Below are 22,541 nucleotides of genomic sequence, written 5' to 3'. Positions count from 1 at the left end.
AGATGTTCCACTCCCCTAATCATTTTTGTGGCTCTGCACTGGACTCTTTCAAGCAGTTCCCTGAGGTCCTTCTTCAATTGAGGGGTCCAGAACTGGACACAATACTCCATATGCAGCCTCACCAGGGTGGAGGAGGAGGAGAAACTCTCTTGACCTACTAACCACAGCCCTTCTAATCCACCCCAGAATGGCATTGGCCTTGTTGGCCACAAGAGCACATTGCTGGCTCATAGTCAACTTCCCATCCACTAGGACTCCCAGGTCCTTTTCCCCTTCACTGCTCTCCAACAGCTCAGTCCCCAGCCTATACTGATACCTGGGGTTGTTCTTTCCCAGGTACAAGACTCTACACTTGCCCTTGTTGAATTACATTATGTTTCTCCCTGCCCAGCTCTCCAGCCTAAGTCTCACTGAATGGCAGCACAACCCTCCTGTGTGTCAGCCACTCCTCCCAGTTTGGTGTCCTCAGCACATCCCAGATTTTCTACAGTTGCTTGTTCTACTGTTGCTTGTTCTTAACAGGCTTAGACTTTGGGACCAACTGGCACCACCTCCACCACGTAGTAAGTTTCATTACTCCGTGTTATTGTATGCTGCACAGACTTAGTTACTGAATGTGACAACAGTTTCTCAACACTGGTAGAAGATAGCAAGAGGCAGGGTCCCATTGCAGTTTCATTAGCATAATTGGCATCCAGATTAATATGGATTCAGCATTACTGGAGTTGTTTCAAAGGAACTGATTATGTGCTGTATCCCTTAGAGCAGTATTTCTGGCAGAGGTCCCACTGGGATGGAGCAGACATGAAAAGAAGCCCTACATTTTATAGTGCTGTGTCAGTATTACTACAAGAAAAGTGTAATATCTAAAAGAAGGTTATCAGGCATAGACAATTACCAGCTTAATGGATCTATGCTGTTCTTTTACATTTATCTTGACCACTTTTCTGTTATAGCTTCCCTTGATCATCTAACAGGTTCTTCCCCTAAAAAGGGAGCTTGGGCATGCAAAACGTAGTCACTTACCACATGATTTTGGAAGTAAGGCATAGCAGCACTCTAACTACATTGACCTAGATGGTTCTGTTAGCAGCAGCCTTCTGAGAATTTTTGCTTTCCTTTTTGAAACAAATGCCCAAACACAGCTCAGAAGTGAGCAGGGTACAAAGTCACACACTTGGTTGTTCCTGAGTCAGAACTGCCAAATAATTTCTGACAGCTTCTGAGGGCACAAATCAGGACAAGCAGATTGCTGAAGTTTCAAGGATGTCCCAACTACCTGCTCTTACTCCAGCCAGCCTTGCACTGTGATACAAATCCCCTCAGGATTCCACACTTCTTTCTTCTTATTATTTTTTTTTCTTCTCTCTGTGGATGCTCAGAGGAGCAGGTGTACTGCTTTGGCATAATTTTGCACTGGAAAGCTAGGGCAAGGATTCAGAAGAGGGCTGCAGAGCCTAGCTTGTACTTTTTGTTGGGTTTTTTCTTCTTAGAAGGCATTTCAGTTGTTCTATAAATATAACAAATTTTCTTTATTCACACACAAACACTATATATATATATATATATATATATATATACACATTTCTGTATGAGCTATGCAGATTTAACATCCTAGAAATATGTGTGTATGATGCAATAAGAAATAATGAACTTGTGGAAAATGGCATATTGTATGTGTGCATGCAGCTGTGTACAACCTGTGAGACCTGAGAGCTGCCAAGCTTCCCCCATGTCCAGAAGGGGACACTGACTGCCTGCTGACAGTTTATGAGGACGAAAGCTAATCCAGTGCTGGCTTTTTCTCCCAGAGGCAGAACCTCAGGTCTACATTCTGGAGGGCAGCCATGACTGCTTTCTGGGGAAAGGTCTCCAGCAGTAGGTGCCTGCAGTTCAGTTGCCCAAAAATTGTAAGGATCAGTGAAGGGGAAAAGGAGCTGGGGGTCCTAGTGGATGGGAGGTTGACCATGAGCCAGCAGAGTGCTCTTGTGGCCTAGAAGGTCAATGATATTCTGGGGTGGATTAGAAGGGCTGTGGTCAGTAGGTCGAGAGAGGTTCTCCTCCCCCTCTATTCTACCCTGGTGAGGTTGCATCTGGAATATTGTGTCCAGTTCTGGGTCCCTTGATTCAGGAAGGACCTCAGGGAACTACTTGAAAGAGTCCAGCACAGAGCCACAAAAATGATGAAGGGAGTGGAACATCTTCCTTATGAGGAGAGCCTGAGGGAGCTGAGGGCTCTTTAGCTTGGAGAGGAGGAGCCTGAGAGGTGACCTCATTCATGTTTATAAAGATGTGCAGAGTGAGTGCCCAGAGGCTGGAGCCAGGCTCTGCTGGGTGATGCCCAATGACAGGACAAGGGGCAATGGGTGCAAGCTGAGGCATAGGAAGTTCCATGGAAACATGAGGAAATTTTTTTTCCCTGTGAGGGTGACAGAACACTGGAACAGGCTGCCCAGGGAGGTTGTGGAGTCTCCCTCTCTGGAGACATTCAAAACCCATCTGGATGTGTTCCTGTGTGATCTGCTCTAGGTGACCCTGCTCTGGCAGGGGGGTTGGACTGGATGAGCTTTTGAGGTCCCTTCCAGCCCCTGACATTCTGTGACTCTGATCTATCCTCAGGCCACAGGGTTTAGCAGCTACAGTACTACACCTAGCTCCGTTGCACACTGTGTTACACATTGAGAGAGTCATGATAGCAACAGAGACCTAGTAGCTCTTCAGCTAGTTCTTTGTCCCTCACCACCCCCAAGTTAATTTATGCTTTCCCATACCTTGACTATGCAATTAAATGATTTTAATATATTCCACATTTTCGAACTAAGGGTGGGAATTTTTTTTTTCTTAACCCAAAGAGGACTAAAACACTGATTTTAAATATAACCTATACTTTCAGAAAAAAACACAGGCTTCCTTAAACTGTCTTTGGAACACATAGTGGGGTAGAAAATTGGTTTCTCTGTCTTCTTTATTGGACTGATGTAGGAGACAGCAAAGAAAGCATCCCATATTTCTTCTGATATATCCTAGAGAATAAGCTATGAGGACCATAAAACACTGTTAAATGCAACTATATTTTGGGGAGGATGATTAGACTTAATAGGAGTATTTAAAAACAGCATCAAATATGTCAGTGGGAATGCAAATAGCATATTATCTGCAAATAGAATACTCTTACAAGAAAAGAGATTTACTTTTTTTTTTCTTTATTTTTGGAAGAAAGGAGTAGGGTTCTCAGTTGGACTTGGTGATCCTGAGGGTCTTTTCCAACCTGAATGTTTCTGTGATTCTGTGAAAGAAAATATAAGTTTACCTTACAATAGAGATAGTGAAGATTTCCTTGTTTACTCTGCAGATTTTTCTTAAGCCTGTTTTTTGAATCGATAGTTGAACAGCAGCAGCATAGCTCCTGATCAGAAACGAGGAACCACATACATATGGAATTGGTGAGGCAATTACTTTCCTGTATGTTTCAGACAAAGTGTGTTGTGTCCTGCACAAAAGTGTTTGCTTTGACCTGTTCCATCACCAGCATTTTCACAGCATCTTTACACTGTGTAAGTAGGATGAAAAATTGCACATTACTGCCTACCATACTCACCTAAAAGCATATTTACTAAGGACTGAAAGGCTCTAGCTCAAGCAGTGAGCACCCCAAGATACCCCAGCCTTACTAATGGGATGTCCTTCCATGCATGTGCATTTTGGCAGCAGCCAGTGGAAGCTGTCCCATGCCTCCCACCCCTCTCCCAGTTCTGTGCTGTCCTTCACCATTGCTGGTAAGATTATTTCACTGTGCAATGAGCTGGTTCAGTGGACAGATCTGAGTTAAAGATCACACATCACTGAGGGGAAAAAAATATAATCAAACTGAAAGAAAGCAGCTATTTTTCAGCCTGGCTGACCAAGTAGCAGAAGTGGGTGCTTGGCAGTGAAGAATGGCAGCAGTGTGAGGCTGTTTACACTAGTTCCTGTCAAACCACAGCTATACTGTGAGAATCTATTGCTGAGTAATGGGAAAGGGTGAGGGGAGAGCTGGTGGCTCACTTCTCCCACTCTGGCATGTCTCAAAATGGAATAGTGCTGTGTTGGCTTGGGAGAGCTGGAAAAAGGGACTGTGGGGTAATGGAAATGAGTGTGGGGTAATGGAAATGAGCATAGGGATATGGAAATGAGTGTAGTGCCAACCCCAGGCACTCAGAAATCCTGAGCGAAGGCTAAATCATGAGCTCTTGAAAAATAAGAAAGATTACAAGAAAGCTGGGGAGGGACTTTTTAGGGTGTTAGGTAATGATAGGACTAAGGGGGGTGGAAAAACACTAGAAATGGGTAGATTCAGATTGGATGTTAGGAAGAAATTTTTCCCCATGAGGGTGGTGAGACACTGGAACAGGTTGCCCAGGGAGGTGGTGGAAGCCTCATCCCTGGAGGTTTTTGCAGCCAGGCTGGATGTGGCTGTGAGCAACCTGATGTAGTGTGAGGTGTTGGAACTGGATGATTCTTGAGATCCCTTCCAACCCTGACAATTCTATGATTCTACGATTATATTCTTTTTATTCCTTTGCTGCAGTCTTAGTCTGCACTTCAACACACTGTCATGTGTGCATGAGATAATAAATGTACACATTCTTAGACTTTTCAAACACTGGTACAACCATAAACAGAGATTTTCATGCTCTTCAGAAAATACAGCCAGTCTTATCCTGGTGACTGCTCATCTACCTAGTGCATCTCCCTAGCACATCTGACACTTGTGTATCAGAAAAAAGGAAGCTGGAAGATAACTTGGCCAACACTTTCCAGGCTACTGCTGTGGTTGCCCACTGCCTGGAGCTGGCTATTATTCCTTGCTGACAACGCTGGGTGAGGTGTGCAGTCCCTGAGCTGCAGGCACCCAGTGCTGATGGGTGAGCTCTTGATCATCTTCTGCTGTGCCACACACACCAGTCTGGGTCATGTCCTGCTCTGGAGCCTGCCAAGTCAGCCATCCTCAGGAAACACTGCTTCCCCCCACTCCACTGATTTAATTTCACAAATCCTTTGAAGAGCAAAAAACTTTCCATGAACTAGCGAAAGTTTCAGATTATGGATATCTCCTCTTGCCCTTAGGGTTGATCAGAGTATGCCCATCTGTATTATTTATTATGCTATTGAAGTGTTTTCAGAGTTGGAAAACTTACTATCAGGAGACAGTTCCAGCTTTGTGTAGCTGCCAGTCCAAAAGAAATCACGAGAATGATTGCAGAGGGGGAAATCTGCAGCTCAGCACAGGCAGACCTGCCAATATACACATGCAGATCTATACCCTGGATTGAGGTATGTAGTTTTTTGCTACCCTAACTGAAGTGTCAACTTTCTTTATCCCTCCCTTCCTCTCCGGTGTGTCCTCACATGGCTCAGTGTCATGTGGGCCTGTTCAAAAGCCTACTAAAAGAAAACAAACACTGATTTCAAGTGGATGACTACATGATTCCCACCTAAAATCACGTTGCCTTGCACAGCACTTTTGCTTTGCCTTATGAGTAATTATTTGTACCTGCAAACAACAGGCTAAGCAGCCACAGCCCCTTATACACAGGATCTGACCATGTCAGTGCAGAGGGCATCACCAGGTTTCCAAGCGGAGAGGGTGGTGGTTTATATCCTCAGACCTGAGGATATAAACATCTGTATCAGACAGCAGGTGAAGAGGTTTGCAATGGGTTTTTCTGTGATGGAGGAGCAGAGGTACTAGCTAGTAAAGCCACTTCTGAGCTACATTTCATTTGGATTTGTTCAGCACAAGGACAGGCACAATTCTTCAAAGGTCCTTTCCAACCCCTAACATCCTATGATCTAGGTGGTCTCTGCAAGATGTGCTCACATAGTAGATCCCATTGCTCTGATCAGTTGCAATGCAAGCAGTTAGCAGCTGGCTGTTCTGGGCATCTGGGGAATGTGCACCACAGGCTGAGGCACCATGTACCAAAACCACTTGCTTTTCTCAGCCAGAAGCCTGCCAGAGAGCTGTGGACTTGGGGGTCTTTACACCCTGTGATGCTCTGATGGACATATTTGTTTTCTGCAAGTATTAAAAGCACTTCCAGATTCATTAATTTTGAGCTCACTGGTTTGTCCCCATCACAAACATTTTAAACCTTTGGAACTACCCTTATCTTCAGCCATAGCTATAACTTTCTCCATACTTGGAGAGACTTGGACAGACTGAGAGCTGGACAAAGAGGAACCTAATGAAGTTCAACAAAGATGAGTGCAGAATCCTACATCTGGGAAGGAAGAATAAACTGCACCAGTACAGGTTAGGAGGTGATCTGCTAGAGAGCAGTCCTGTGGAGAAGGACCTGGGAGTGCTGGTGGACAACAAGTTCTGCATGGGTCAGCAATGTGCCCTGGTGGCCAAGAAGGCCAATGGGATCCTGGGGTGCATTCAGAGGAGTGTGTCCAGCAGATCCAGCGAGGTTCTCCTCCCCCTCTACTCTGCTTGGTGAGACCTCACCTGGAATATTGCATCCCATTTTGGGCTCCCAAGTTGAGGAGGGACAGGCATCTGCTGGAGAGAGTCCAATGGAGGGCTACCAGGATGATGAAGGGACTGGAATACTGCCCTGTGAGGAGAGGCTGAAAGCCCTGGGGCTGTTTAGTGTGCAGAAGAGAAGACTGAGAGGGGATTTAAGAAATGTTTCTAAAGATCTGAGGGCTAGGGGTCAAGACAGGCTCTGCTCAGTTGCACCCTGGGATAGGACAAAGGGCAATGGATAGAAACTCCAGCACAGGAGGTTCTACCTCAGCATGAAGAGGAACTTCTTCACTGTGAGGGTCACAGAGCACTGGAACAGGCTCCCCAGGGGAGGTTGTGGAGTCTCCTTCTCTGGAGACTTTCAAGAGTCATCTGGATGCATTCCTGTGTGACCTGTGCTGGATTCTATGGTCCTGCTCTGGCAGGGGGATTGGACTCGATGATCTCCAGAGGTCCCTTCCAACCCCTAACATCCTCTGAGCCTATGATCTGTGATCATACAAACCCCCAGCAGAAGGGACGTCCACAAGCCTCACCTGCCACTGTTCAGGTCCTCCTGCCCCTTTGCCACAGATGCTGGCAGTCATGCAGCCCTGCCCGTGGCAGGGAGCCCACTGAAAGCTAATCTGACCACAACCCAGACCAGTCATCATGCCTGTGAGCACACAACGCCGTTCAGGTTACCAGTTAGCTGACACCAGTCACCACTGCTGCCTTGTCCCCACGTCCTGCACCACTACTGCTCAGCTCAGGCTTGCAGGCTTGTTCTCTGTGCTTGTACAGTGGCTACTACTAAAATGAACTTTCTTTAGCTGGAAGTGTGTTGCTTCGATATTTATAGAAAGCTGCAGAGGAAACTAATGGCAGGAAACCTTAGGAAGAACATTGATGCAAGTAATAATAAAATGAAAACTTGCACATATAGCCAAATGACTCTTCTAAGTGAGAGGAGTAGAGAAGTATTTATATTTATATGGGTATAATGTATAGCTAGGTGTGAGTGTCAGAGATGTATTTCAAATGCAAAGAGAATGCTACTTAGTGTTGATGGAGAGGGTCCAGAGGAGGGCCATAAAAATGATCAGGGGGTTGGAGCACCTCTGCTCTGAGGACAGGCTGAGGGAGCTGGGGGTGTTCAGCCTGGAGAAGAGGAGGCTCTGGAGAGATCTAATAGCAGCCTGGCAGTACCTCAAGGGGGCCTAGAGGAAGGATGGAGAGAGACTGTTTACAAAGGCCTGCAGGGACAGGACAAGGTGCAATGGCTTCACACTAGAGAAGAGCAGATTTAGATTGGATGTTAGGAAGAAGTTCTTTACTCTGAGGGTGATGGAACACTGGAACAGCTTGCCCAGGGAGGTGGTTGAGGCTCCTTCCCTGGAGTTATTCAAGGTGAGGCTGGACGAGGCCTTGGGCAACCTGATCCGGTTGGGGATGTCCCTGCTGACTGCAGGGAGGTTGGACTGGATGAGCTTTGGAGGTCCCTTCCTGCCTGGATTATTCTGTTTCTCTGATTGTACCTATGGCAAGTCTAATGGTGATTCTCTTCCAAGATTCCCATTTTGGACAGTGTTCAACTTAAAACCTACTGTGATAACATGAGATGTTTCAAATTCCACAGTATGACTGCATGACACCATTCTTGAAAACAGTATTAATTTCAGAATATTTTATATAATTGGAAAGTGTGCCATTTAGAAACAAAAATCTGCTGTGTGTGCAGCATTTTGAATACATCTTCACATCCAGCTTCACTTTGCAAATGCAAAGCCCTTCCCTACATCAACATTATATTGCACAGACCAGCAGCCTGTACAGGACCATTGCCAAATATGTTACATGGAACTTTTCCAGCCCTTAATTATGTGATTTCTGTGTATATACATTTAAATTTAGCAAATTCACCTCATGGCAACGTAGAACTCTACAGTCAGTACTTTAGGGAATATTTGGTGTTAATGTCTTCAGTAAAAGAGCTTTAATTACATCTATCCCAGTGCCGGCTGACCTGGAGGTTATTGTCACACTTTTCCAAGGGAAGTATCATACTTTAAGAAATGAAAATACAGGTTATGCAGCATGCCCTACAAGTTAAGAATCTCAGGCTCTTGCAAGTGAGGAAGGAGGGATGTTTACCCATGTGGATCCTGAAGAGGAAACACACCGTCGGCAGCTCGCTCATGTCCGGGGCTCTATCTTTTCACCTCCTAGATGAAAACAAGCACTTATTTCAACACTGTACTGACAGAGCCAGCTATCAAACACCCTACTGATTTCATTTGTTGCATCATATGTTGGGGAGGAAACTTATCAAATCATAATTAATAACAAAGTTCTAGGTGATTTAATGCAGTCTCTATGTGCATATTAATTGCCATGTCCAAAGCAGCTCTAGAATCAGTACTAATGAAGAACTTCAGACTCAAATAACCATGTTAGGTTCTCCTACTGCTGTAAGAGTACTAACCCTTACCTGTACAACTCCTTTTTAATATTTTATACAAATGGAAATCCTTGAGCAAGAGAATGAAGACAACAATGAAACCACGAATAAGGTTGTCTATTAAGATGCAAAGATAAATGCAAACTGTTTGCTTCATTTTCTTTTCTGTTGAGTTACAAATTTCTCGCTGTCACGAAAAACCTTTTCATCTTCCCTGAAATTCATCATCGTGGCACTCAGTCGACAAATATATTCATCACAGTAGTCTGTTTCCTAGGGATTCCTGTCTTCTGCTTCAAGCACTTTATTCCTTTAGATGATAAAAGTATTTATCTGAGAAGATTTTGCGTGCCTATCTGTGTGGCTGTAGGCTCACACACACCATCAAAGTATTCAAAAGATATTCGTACTTCAAGAAAAAAACAACAGCTTTAGAGATGGATAATCTTTATGACAGAATCTTTATTCTACAATGGCTGTACAGTGATCACACTTCCACTGTGTTTGGACAATGAAATGCTCTCTGCTGTAGCAATTAAGGAGCCTGCAAGTATATTTTATGAACTTGAAAGTTTTATCTGAGGTTCTCAACATATGGCAATGCAACTGCACTGCTACATTTGTATGTGCAACAGCCATTTACATAAAATGCCAGCAGGCAAGACTATATTACTGGGTGAGAATACATGTGTCTGGTTGCTGCATTTTGCTTTGTATTGCAGTCCTGAGGGGAATAAGAGCTGAGAAAGTTGACCATTACTGCAGCAACTGCAGTACTGGTAAAACAAGCTTCCCTTCACATTCAGCCTTCTTTGCATGACACTGTTCCCATTTTCGTGACACCTACTCCTGCAGTATCGGGTGCGAAAGGTGAACTTGTGAAAGCAGAATCCCAAATTGTTCTCCTTTCTGAGCTCACTTTGTGTTTCATGTAGCTAGTTTTCAGAGGTCTCATTTCAACTGGAATCCGCCAATTTGAAAAAAAAAAAAAAAAGTCTTTCCCTTTCCACCCCAGCAACCACTTATGTGCTTTTTAACAAAATATGCAAACCATACACTGGAGTCACTTTTCCACAACTGCAACCAAACCACTCTGAAAGCAAAAACCAGAGGATAGAGTCAGTAAGGCATATCTAGCTCATCAGAACAAGAAATTTATGGATGCAGATATCATCTTTAAATGAGAAGCTGGCTGGAATATTAGGAGCACATCATCCATCAGCAGAAAGTTGTGACAGTTTTAGGCTGGTTTAGATTGAGCAGAAAAGTGGTAGAATGCAAATAAATTACCATTGGATGCAAAAGGGAAAATAATAAGGTCTAAATAATCACATTGGGCTGATAACTAATATAAAGTTAGTTGTATAAACTAACTCTTTATCTTTTCAGCTTCTTTGCTCTAGCTGATACCAGCTGGTGCTTTTGCTTGGCTGTTGCTGACCTTGGCTGCGTTCTTGTTGTGGCTAAGTACTAACAAGATACTCTGCTCTTCTCTCTCTCTCTTTTACCTTGTATAAGGTGTGGGAAGGAGCAGGGAGGGGAAAGCTGTTGATAAACCCCTGGTTTTGTCCAGGGGGGTTCTTGCGTTGTTTATAAAATGTAAATATATTTAAATATTGTATATTTTGTACATATTCATTGCATTTCATATTTCTAGATTGTAGTTTAGCTTGTCAATAGAGCTTCATTTGCTTTCCAACTGAGCTGGTCTGGCAATTTTATTTTGGGGGTAAATTCCAACCCACCACAAAAGTAAAGGGTTGAGATCAAAGAATCACAGAATTAACCAGGTTGGAAAAGACCTTTGAGATCATCAAGTCCAACCTATCACCCAACACCATCTAATCAACTAAACCATGGCACCAAGTGCCTCATCCAATCTCATTTTAAACACTTTCAGGGATGGTGACTCCACCACCTCCGTGGGCAGCACATTCCAATAGCCAATCACTCTTTCTGTGAAGAATTTCTTCCTAACACCCAGCCTAAACCTCCCCTGGCACAGCTGGAGACTCTGTCCTCTCATTCGATGCTCAGAAACTTCTTGTTCAGAAGTCAGAACTTTTATTTTGCCTCTTGCACAAATATCAGCACTGGCATTTCAGTACTTTTTGATACTTCCACTAATGATTTAATACTTTGCTAGAGCACTGGTGAAATGCATCTTTAACAAAATATCCCTGTGTAGCAGGTGACATCAAAACACCCAACAAGACTCTTACGCTGCATTGAGCTTTCAGCTAGCCAAGATGATCGACCAAAACTCCTTCCCTTTTGTGCTTCGCTGTGGGTGTTACTCTTTGAAGAACTAGCCAAGCCTGAAAAAATAATTTGCAAGATCACATCTTCCTGGAGTTTCCAGTCAGTCAATACTGTCCATTCTGAAGTACAATGCACGTGGCAAAAGGACATTTTGAGGCACTTGTTTATTTATAGAAAACCAAAACTGAATACTTTGTTAAATAAATATTAATAAAATATTCTAGTTTGTTTATCTATAAAAAGATAACAAAATAATGTATTCTGTAAACACTAACTCAAGATAAGTTGGTGTGAGAATGTATAAGGGTGCTTGCATTCACAGTGCTTTAAGAAGGAGCATGAGAGGTATGAACACTAGAAAATATGTGAAGTGTCTATTTTTTCCTCTTTTTCCATGTCTCAGTTAAATCTAAAGGTAAAATATATTTCTTTAATTTTTATTAGATTAATTTTGGCTTTACAGCTACTCAGAATTAATAGTCTTTTATGACTATATTCCCAAAGGTGTACAACTTCCTTTCACTAATGTTTGGACAGTTTTGAGACTTATTTAAAAAAAAAAAATTATAAGAAGATTTGGGATAAAATTCTCCTCAGTCCAGAGCCCAGAGTCCTTTACGCCTTTCTTATGACTCTTTTATCCTGCTGAAGAAGATAAACTTAGCTTCATGAGGGGGGGAATTTTGCACATTATTTAACCTAGAAGAATTGTGAACAAGATTTCTAACATGCAAGTCAAAGGTAAAAGTGCTACCTTTGTGAAAATCACCTTCGTATCCCCTTGCTTAATACATTATTTACCAGTAATACTGGCAATTAGGCAGCTAAGGACACACCAAACATCTTGCAAACATCACAATTTTTTCCCATCAGAATGCGTATTTCTCACTTGTTGCCTCATTCTACCTATTTGTAATTTGGTGCTTTCTCTCACTTCTACTTGAATTTGCCTTAACATACATGATTGATAAGAACTTAGAGCTGTTTGGCAGGCCTCTGCCACTTGCTGATTGTACAAAGGATGCTCCTATTTGCCTTACCCTCCTCTGGATATTAAATTTGTTCTTTGAATAAGGAGGGCACATGAGCTCTCTCTCTACCTTTCTCCCAAGCAGGGAGAAAATTGGTCAAGTGAGCATCCGTAAGCATAAAGTGCTTCAGAAATGCCAATCAATAATATTTGATTGATGATGCCATTATGATATTCAATATGTTTCCATTACAATCAGTAACTATGAACAGCCAATGACTCAAAATGTAATCTCTGGGACAGAATCACACCGCCTTGACTGGTTTAGATTTGATGGATAAAATGTGTCACAGCATGTCTAAAACCTTTATGATGGTGCTCCCAGCACACCGATGGTTTCCATTGGAAGACTGGCTCCTGAGCAATGCTGATTCAGGGTCATAAAGATAAATACATCCCTCCATAGGAAATGATAACATTATATTGATTTTAGATACCTTGTATTCTGTGCAAAAATAAATTTAGACCTGCCTTGATTTAGAAGTATGGGACAGTGTTTGCAGTGGCAATCAGGTCTCCTGGATTCTATTCCTAACCACAGCAGTGACTCATGCCATGACCTTGTGTAAGTCTGTTGACCTCTGTGCCTGTTTATCCATGTAGAAGAATGCAGAAAAAAAGAATATACACCCACTATCCAAGGGTTTCTAAACCTTGGTTCGAAAGATCTAAATACACAGGCATACCTGACAAACTAAATAAATCATCAGCGTGCTTCAGATGAGCTCACAAAGTATCTCCAGTATGAGGTTTCTCTGGTCTCTTCAATTTGATCCTATTCTGTATTTCAGTGCAGCACATACAGTCCTATCTTTAAAACACTGGGTAGTGTTACACACCGTGGGATAAGTTACAGTGTGGAGATTTAACACTAATGGGAGCCGTGAAGTTAAAGCCTATCGTGCTCTGCGGCAAGTGTGTCCCCAGGAGAGCTGTGGTGTTAGTAACTCACAAACTGCCCAGTTCAGAAAGTGCTGTGGAAATTACTGAGCTCTGCAGATGAATATTCTGAATATAGAAAGAAATGTCATGGCTTTCAGTATGTTTGTGTGGCCACACTCATAGACTTCTGTGAAATATTCTGGTAACATTCCTAAGGGATGCCTGGACAGCTGCCTGTCTTGTAACAGCATTTAAAAATAACACAGGTGAAGTCACCCAAAAAATGAGGTAATAAATGAATAAGAACCACTCATTTCCTTACAGCACTGTTACATTTAACTTTTGAGGTTTCATTTCAATTATTTCTATTGCTCTACAGCCAGATGCCGTGTTCTGTGGGACACTAGCAGATGAGGTAATGTTGTTGGTGATATTATTGTATTTTTGTTGCAGTTACAATAACCATTTGGGCTGGTTTATAGAATAAGATTAGGACAATAATTTATATTGTAACTTGAGAAAAAGTATCCATCTACAACTGACTGGTGTCAGGGAAACAACACCCAGAAAACTCCCCACTTCTGCATTATCCACCTTCATTTATATAAGCCATCTCAATAACCACTCTGCTTAATCTGAAACAGACAGGTATCTCCAGTACAGGTACTGTAACTTCTACGTTTTACCACTTACATTATCTTGTGACTCACAGAAAACCAAACCAAACCAAACCCAAACCCCACAAAACAAAACAAAATCACAAAACAAAAAACACACATAAAAACCCCCCAACAAACCAAACACAAACAAACCAAACCCAATGATCTAGGGTCAGAATTCAGTTTCTTGATCACATTTTAAAGTACAAATGGTTAAATAAAAAAAAAAAAAAATTAGGTCTGGTCCCCCTATAGCCTGAATATTGAAGTAATGACTCAGGGAACCAGTAAGATAAAGATTCACTTTTCCCCTACCAAAACAGTGCCTGGCTCCACCCTGCAAGAGGTGCTAGTGTGACATTTTTGTGTATGATGAGTAGTCTACATACAGAAATTGCACTAAATAATGGGTCAGCTGAACATAGATGTTTTTCTGAGTAACTCCACAAGCTGATAAGCTTCACAGGAAGAAGCAGAACTGTATCAGCTCCTCGACATTCTCTTCACTTTGAAAAGGAGCCGTCTAATTTGGGGAGAGACAAAGGCAATGTTTCCTGATGTCATTTTCTCCTTCACCGACTGCATTGATAAAATTATCTCTAATTTCCACAACCATTAGTCTCTTTACCACGTTGTTATCATAGTCCTCAACCATTTTGCATAGTGTCAAAATCTACCTGTTTCATATTTGGATATAATACAATTCTGTTCATAAATTTATTTAATTTCACATTAACTAAAACATTGACCTAATCATAAATTCTGGACATATCTAGATGTCAACAAAATTGATTTAGACAGTGTGACAACACCGAGGTTTTTCCCTATGCTAAATAAACCAGGATTGCAATCTTAACTGGTTAAAATAACATACATGAGCACGCCTCACCAGGCCACTAGTATTGTGACTAGATTGAGACAGACTAGATTGAGACAGACTAGATTGAGACAGACTAGATCTGTCTCAGACAGCATTATGGAAAACCCTTCTGTGTTCTTATGTTGCTAGTCGTCAACAGAACATGTCCATGTGCCAGGTTCCTACTGGAATCAACAACAATCACATTAAGCAGGGGCAGAACCACAGAAATGACTGTTCACACAGAATAGACTTAGTTGCTTTATTAAACTTTCTTCTTAGGGTAACATTGAAGTCTGAGTAGATTTTCTACATGTGGAGTGTTAAGTCACAATCTATTTTGAAGCTACAGGAAAGTCAAGGAGCTTGAGACATCAGTGCTGTCTGTGGCAGAATGCAATTCCCAAAACCCCCAGTCTCTTTGGTCTATTATTTTCTTGATGGGAGGGGGAATCAAATATCAGGGGAAAATAACCCTACCAAATCAGTTATCATGCTGGGCTGGCTGGCTGAAATGTAATTTTACAGAACAGCAACACTTCACCAAATTTCAGTGTTCTGCACACTGCTTTTTCTTCTTTTCAAAAGAGGTTTTTAAACTCATATCTATGAAGATGTTCTTTGTGTTTGATAGGCGGAAGCCTACCACCAAGCCTGTAAATTACTTGTCAAAATACAATATGAGAATTACACAGGTGACATCTCTACTGATCCTCTGCCAGAGAGAGATGTATAATACAAAGAGGTATTAACATAGTGAAATCTTTCTTTTCAGAACCATCTTCTGTATTCTGTTCATATATGCCTGCTCTGTTTGATATTTGTCAGTGTCCCTTTATGCCTTTATTTGGCCCGTTCGTGCTACCCTTCATACCAGTTCTACTGCTGCTCCCCTTCCCTCCCGTGCCAAAGAACATTTGAAGCCAGGCCCTGCAATGAGCACCTCGGCCAGGAGACTCAAGACGTGTGCTGCCCAACTCCACATCACACCTGCTTTGGGCCTGGAAGACCCCCAGAGTGTAACGCACAGCCCTGTTTGCAGAGCTGCAAGTAGAGGAGACCCTAATTCTGAACCACATTTCTGACACAAGCAGGTGGGAGGGGGGAGGCACTTGCTCTCCTCGGCAGCTATGGGGCTTGCACCAGCTCAGAGTTGGTGGGTGAGCTGCATCCCTTCAGGCCTGGTGCAGAGCGCCGCCTCTGGCCGACCGTTGCTGGAGGACACCTTTCTAAGGCCGAGCTCCTAGCCCGGTTGTACCGATAACCACAATCCCGGAGCTATTCTTGGCAGAGGGCCCACACACAAGCCCTAGGGAAATAAAAGCGACCCCTAAATGAACCGCCGCAGCCCCCCACCCTTTGCCGTGCCCAGCCCCACCAGCCTCCGCCCCCACGTGCCCACCTCACGCTATCTCCCCCAGCCAGCCAGCCCGCCTTGCCCGTCCCGCCAATCAGCACCGCCCTTACTCCGCCCAGCCTCTTGTGGCCAATCAGGACCGCCCTTGGTGGTGCGGGCCGGAGTGGCGGCCGGCGGCGCGGGCGGGCTCCTTTGATGCCGGCGGGCGGTTAATTCAGGAAGCTCGTCGGGAGCGCGAGGAGGGCGGCGGGGGCGGGGCCGAGGGGGCGGGGTGGGAGGAGGCCCCGCCCCTGGCGGTCCAGCCGCGAGCCGCCGCCCGCGAGTTCGGCGCGAGGCCCCGGCGCGGGGTGGTGCCGGCGGCCGCGGCGGGCGAGGAGGGGGGCGTGGCCGGCGCGCAGGCGGCGGGGGGGCGGGGCGGCGAGCGGAGCCGAGTCGTTGGTGGCCGGAGGCGGAGGCGACCGGTGGGTCGGTGTGGCGGTCTCGCTATGGTGTTCCTGAAACTCCGCGAACAGGTGGGTGCGCGGGGGCGGCTGCCGTCGCCTGCATCTCCCCTCCCTCCCTTCTCCTCCCGGTGCCGCCAGAAGCGGCGGCTGCGCACCCTTCCCTGCCCCCTTCGCGCTGTAATGTGCTTGTGCGTTGTGTGTGACAGGCGGCGGGCAGGGGGAGACAGCATGGCCGCGGCCCGGCGGGGACGGGGTTGGGTGGCTCCCGCCCGGCGGCAGGAGGCGCCATGTGCTCCCTGTGCGGGCGCCAGTGCCCTGTCGGCGGCCCCGCTGGGCGGGCAGGAGCCGCCCTCCCGCGCAGGTATAGGGCCTAACAGGTGGCCGGAGGAGCTTGCCTGCCCCCTGCCCTCCTCTCCCCACGGCGGCCGCGTGCTGGCTCCGGGGCAGGGAGAGGGACGGCGCCTTGCCTGCACTGGACTGCGCCGTCCGCCGGTTCTTGCCGTGCTCCCCGTTGCAGGAGTGGAGGCCCGGGACGGGTGATGAAGGTGTCTGCGGGCTTCCCCGGGCCAGCCCTGCCCCGCGCCCGTGTTTGTGAAAGGAAGTGGCTCTGGTTGCCGATGGTGTAGCGCTGGGGAGCCCGGGCCTGAGGGACTGCCCGGTGCGAGGGGACCGCTCTGACGCCAGGCTGCGGCGGCTCGGGAGCCGCGGCGGAAGGCGGCGTGCCTGGGAACGGGAGCTGGCGCCTCTCCCGAACCGGGACCGAGGCGGTGCTGCCGTTGGCAGTTTCACGTGCCTAGAGCTGCCTGCTCGTCCCCTCACGCACCACCTTTCCCTTTCAGGCCTTTAAAATCTTTTGTTCAGCTGCTCAATCTTTCTTCTCCGTGGTCTCGACAAACCTTCCCCGAGCCCGTTCTCCCCTTCTGAAAAGCAGAAGGTTTTTCGTGCCTTTAGTGGTTTGTTGCTTTCATCGCATCACACCCTTCTTTGTTCGCTAGACTCTTGGTTTTCCATCCCGGCTTACGAAAATACTTGTCTTTGCTGCGCTGTCCTTTCCCGGTGTCTTCCCTGTCCTACCTATTGTCTCCTGTGCAGTATCAAGATACAAAGGTGGGAGGGTCTGCTCTACCAGTTTGCTGCCTGTAAAAAGATGCTTGCTAGGAAATGTATTTTCTCGTGTTTTCATTGGTGGTAGACCACATTCTCTCTGAAAATTCGTACACCCTGCCGTTGATGTCCTTGGTACTCTGCTGTAAGATAACTAATGCTTAGAGACCCTACTCCCTCCCTTGCCCCCCACCCCCCCCAAATAAAAAACAGAAAACCTAAGCCCCATATCAGAAACACTTAGAAACTTGGCAGTGGTTAGGCAACTGGTATCCTAGATCTGTTTATTATGCTGATAAGTATCAACTCGTCCTTACCTGCTGGTCCTTTTTTTCAGTCTTCATATACTTCTGCCTTTTTATGCTTGGGTTTTGTGGTCTCTTGAGATTTTTGTCTTAGAAGGTGTAGCAACATGGGGCTGGGATCTCTGTGCCCTACTGTATTTTATGTAAACTTAGTGAAGTGTCATGTTTTTATGAGCTGCATCTGAATGTGCAACAATTGTGGACTCAAAATACACTTTGTGTCTTTGAGTTAGGTGTTTTTTAGGCTTCCTTGCTGTTCCTCAATGGGAGGCTTTCTACAAAAATGAAGACTTGTTCATCCATTCAGTTAAATAAGCCTTTCCGCTGAAGCCAAGAATTACAGCTGCTCTGCAAGTAATTGTTAAACAACTTGCAAAAACCCCATCATGATTATGGTAACATGGAAATGCTGTATTTCAGAACTTTCCTTCAGGGAAGGGTCCTGCTTTTAACTGATGCTGAGGTGGAATATTGGACTGTATGGTCTGACAGTAGTGCATGTGAGGCGTTCAGTTTCTGTTGTAATGTAGCCTTTAATCTAGAAGCATGAGGTGGATTTTTTTAGAGACTCTCTGGGTCTGTAGAGGTGCACTGATACACTGGGAATTGAAATGTTCCTTCTCTTAGAAGGGGGTTGGTAGAGGCAAGGAAAGGAAGCAGAGGAGGGAGGGAAGTGCTGGTTTTGAAGAGGCTTTTGTAGAGGGAGTGATTTTTTTGCCGGAGCTGTATTTCCGTTGGATGAGTGTCAGTTGCTTGAGAAATTGTTTACTGCGAACTAAATTCCATTAAAACTTCTTGAAGAAAGCCAAAAATCATGAGGAATCGTGCTAACATGAAATATGTCTGTTTTGCTGATTAAAGACACTTCCTCAAGGTCTGTGTTGTTGTGCAGGATGCTGCAAGATGTCTTAAGGACTGGATGCTGGGATAGGATTGTACCACCACCTGCTCATTATGAAAAGCAACCTGTGGCACTATATAAAAATAGAGATGTTTATCTTCAGTATTTCATGAAATGTGCTTCTTGTTGGCTTAAACCATATACTTTGCTTCACAGTGATGCAGTAATTTAGAATAAATTGCCATTTGCATTTGTAGTCCTTGTAGTGAGTCTGTCTTACTTTAGTGGTGGCTCTTTCACGGGGGAGTGCAAAGGCTGGTTGCACTGTTCCACTGGCAGGGGGTAAGGAAGTGATTTGCTGGTTTTCTTCTACAACAGGCAGATTAATAATTTTCTGGAACGAAAATTCTGTTACATAAAGTGTTACTTTAATGTGATTTTCAAGGTGCTTTTGGTTGTTTGGTTGTTTTTTTTTCTTTTTTTTTTTCCTCAAAATCAACACAAACCTGTTTGGTAATGCAGAAGGACTCTGTTACTTAAATGTCAGTTACACTGGGGAGAGGCAGAACAGGGGCATACAAGCGGCTTGGTGTTTTCTTACACTTGCTGTAGTTTAGTTTTTCAAGTTACTGCAAGTTAGCATAAAAGCAGGGCTTGAGAACTTACAGGGAGGTGAGAAATTCTGCTCTGAGGCTGTTCAGCTCAGGTGAAATCCTAGTTCTGCTTGCAGTTGATGTAATTACTTGGGACGCTGATAAACAAAACTTTGATCCTTTGATGCTTAATGTGTTTGTGAAGCTCAAATATTTGGTTGGCTTTGGAGGCTGACTTGATACCTTTAACTTGCAGAATAAAGTTTTTCCATGCACTGAGAAGAGTAGACCTTTCCTTGGGTTAACCAGCAGCCAGCTGCTGCCTTCTCTATAAACTTGGGTTAACACTGCTTGAGCTTTATTTTGCAGTTCCAACCTGCAAGGTTGGGATGTATTTCAAACTTTCAAAATAATTCGGAGTGTACATTGTATTTTCAGAAGTGACTTATGTTTGCTTGCACAGGATCACAGGATACTAGGGGTTGGAAGGGACCTCCAGAGATCGAGTCCAGCCCCCCTGCCAGAGCAGGACCATAGAATCTAGCACAGGCCACACAGGAATGCATCCAGATGGGGCTTGAAAGTCTTCAGAGAAGGAGACTCCACAACCTCTCTGGGCAGCCTGTTCCAGTGCTCTGTGACCCTCACCGTGAAGAAGTTCCTCCTCATGTTGAGGTGGAACCTCCTGTGCTATAGTTTCTATCCATTGCCCCTTGTCCCATCCTAGGGTGCAACTGAGCAGAGCCTGTCTCCTCCTTCTTGACCCCAAGCTCTCAGATATTTAGAAACATTGATAAAATCCCCTCTCAGTCTTCTCTTCTCCAGACTAATCAGCCCCAGGGCTCTCAGCCTCTCTGCAACGGGAAGTGCTTACAAAGTATATTAGGTATCAAAAGTCCCCCATAAGACATATTTGCAAAAATTGCATTTGAAGCTAAAGTGAACTGTATTGAGCAGAGTGGATACCTGTAACGCTCAGTAGTGAACTTTAACTCTGGGATAGAAAGAGGAATGATTCAAGTGTTGGGTTAGAAGCTGTAGATTGTCCTTGTTGCTTTTGGTTGGTTGTGCAATGTTGGACAGAAACAGAAAACAAATCTGCAAAGTCTGTCACTGAAGGTTAAGCCTTTCAAGGCAGTGATGAAAAGTATAGTAAGGATACCTTTATGATTAGGGTATTTGCTCTTCAGTTTGTTTGCCTTTGTAGTGTCTTCACAGATTGCTGCTTGTATGCCAGGCTCTTTTAGGTGAGAAGCTGCTTTAACCACTCAAATGCTAAGTGAGAGGGAAGCTATAAGAGTTTGTTTCTTCCTGAAGCCCTGTGATGCTTTTCTATAGGAAACTGCATTGAAGGCAGTGTAGATCAAGGTTCAGTAATGCTTCATCAACTTTCTTTTTTTCATTATTATTATTTTTTTGAGTTGGTGTGGGGAGAGGTGTATAGTGAGGGAAGGAAAAGGAGTAACTTGCTTGTGAGTCTCTGTAATGGTATGCTTTGGTCTCATATAAAAGCCCTCTCAGCTCTGCATAGCTACCTGTGAAAGGCTAAGTGTTTTCTCCTGCTTTTCAGTCATGGTTTCTAAGCTCATTTGCTTCAAAGAGTTTCAAGTTAGTCTGGCCTATACCTGAGGAGGAATTGACAGCCTAATTTTTCTTAATGGATATGTAAAATTTGTATTGCCTAACAACAGAGAGATTAGTTGCTTTTATGTTACCTTACCTATATATGTTCCTACATGTCATCTTTTAGGTTAGCATAGGTCTCAAGTTGTGCCAGGGGAGGTATAGGCTAAGTATTAGGAGGAAGTTCTTCACAGAGAGGGTGATTGCCTATTGGAATGGGCTGCCCAGGGGGGTGGTGGAGTCACCATCACTGGAGACGTTCAGGAGAAGACTGGATGAGGCACTTAGTGCCATGGTGTAGTTGATTGGATAGGGCTGGGTGATAGGTTGAACTGGATGATCTTGGAGGTCTCTTCCAACCTGGTTGATTCTATATGCCTACCTTTCAGTATAGTTTTCTTGAAGTGCACCAATAAAACTTGGTACACTTTTTAAATTTTAATTTTCTAACTATATAACCATTTGTGGCAAAACTTATTGGATGCAGCATCATCATCTTGGTAAAGCTTTATTACTTTTTTTCTGTACATCATAGTCTTAGTTACTCATTTCTTGATTTTTGAATATTAGATATATGATACAAAGAAGTATTAGGGCTTATAATAATGGACATTTGAAGGAAGTTTGTGTGGGGGTTTTCTGTATGCCTGCTAGACTGTGCTTGAGGCAATGCATTTATTCCCAGAAGTCAGACATGAGTGGAAAGGATTGGAGTATGAAAAACTACATGAGGATATTAGAGTGACCACTTATCTTGAAAGTCCTTGAACAGTGAGAGCACTGACTTCTTTATTGCCCATTTATATCTTTCTTTTAGCTAAGATGGATCTTGTTCAATTGGCAGTTAAACAAATGTTTGCAGTGTCATAGTGAACGCTCTGAATGCCTCTATGGTTGCTATTTTCATTACTGCCAGCGTTAGACTTCATTCGTTTAGAATTCATGCCAAGAATAAATGTCCCAACTAGTTCCTTGTTACACTAAGGAGGAATGGTCTCCTGTGGTGATGAAAAGGAGCTGCTGCTGTTTGATCAGGGAGGGATATGGTGGGAATGGAATTATGTGGTATTGCTCTACAAAGTCTGTTCAGGTGTAGACTAATGAGATGTATCTAAGTTTTTTTTGGTAGAAGTTACAAAAGCATTTTGAGGAATCTTGTTAGAGTGGAGAACTACTCTTTGTGCTCTGTTCTCCATCACACACTTTGCACCTAATCTATTTTAACTGCATACGAGGTAACCAAACTAGAAAGTTTTAATACTTATCAAGACACCGTAAGCCTTACTGTTAGGTCTTATGATCCCAAGATAGGAGCTCCCCTGTACTGAAAAGATAAGTTCCTTTAATTGATGGAAAACTATGAGTAACTTGACCTCTGTTTGTCTTGTTATACCAAGTAATTACTAGTCCTTCCATTAGAATGTGTTGAGAGAACTTGGATCTATCATGTGTTTGTTTGGGGGGATCAGATTCCCTGATGATAAGTTGGGAACTTCTGACTTGTGAACAAGCAGTTCTTCTGGGGGAAAAGAAACTTCTTTAAAAGGAAAAAAATAAAAGAGAGAGGAGAGAGGGGAAAAAAAAAAAAGGTGGAGGAGAAACAAAGCGAGCCTTGATTCTCCAGTCAGA

The sequence above is a fragment of the Indicator indicator genome, chromosome 11, assembly GCF_027791375.1.
Source record: "Indicator indicator isolate 239-I01 chromosome 11, UM_Iind_1.1, whole genome shotgun sequence".
In the NCBI taxonomy this organism is placed as follows: Eukaryota; Metazoa; Chordata; class Aves; order Piciformes; family Indicatoridae; genus Indicator; species Indicator indicator.
This window is presented reverse-complemented; position numbering follows the sequence as displayed.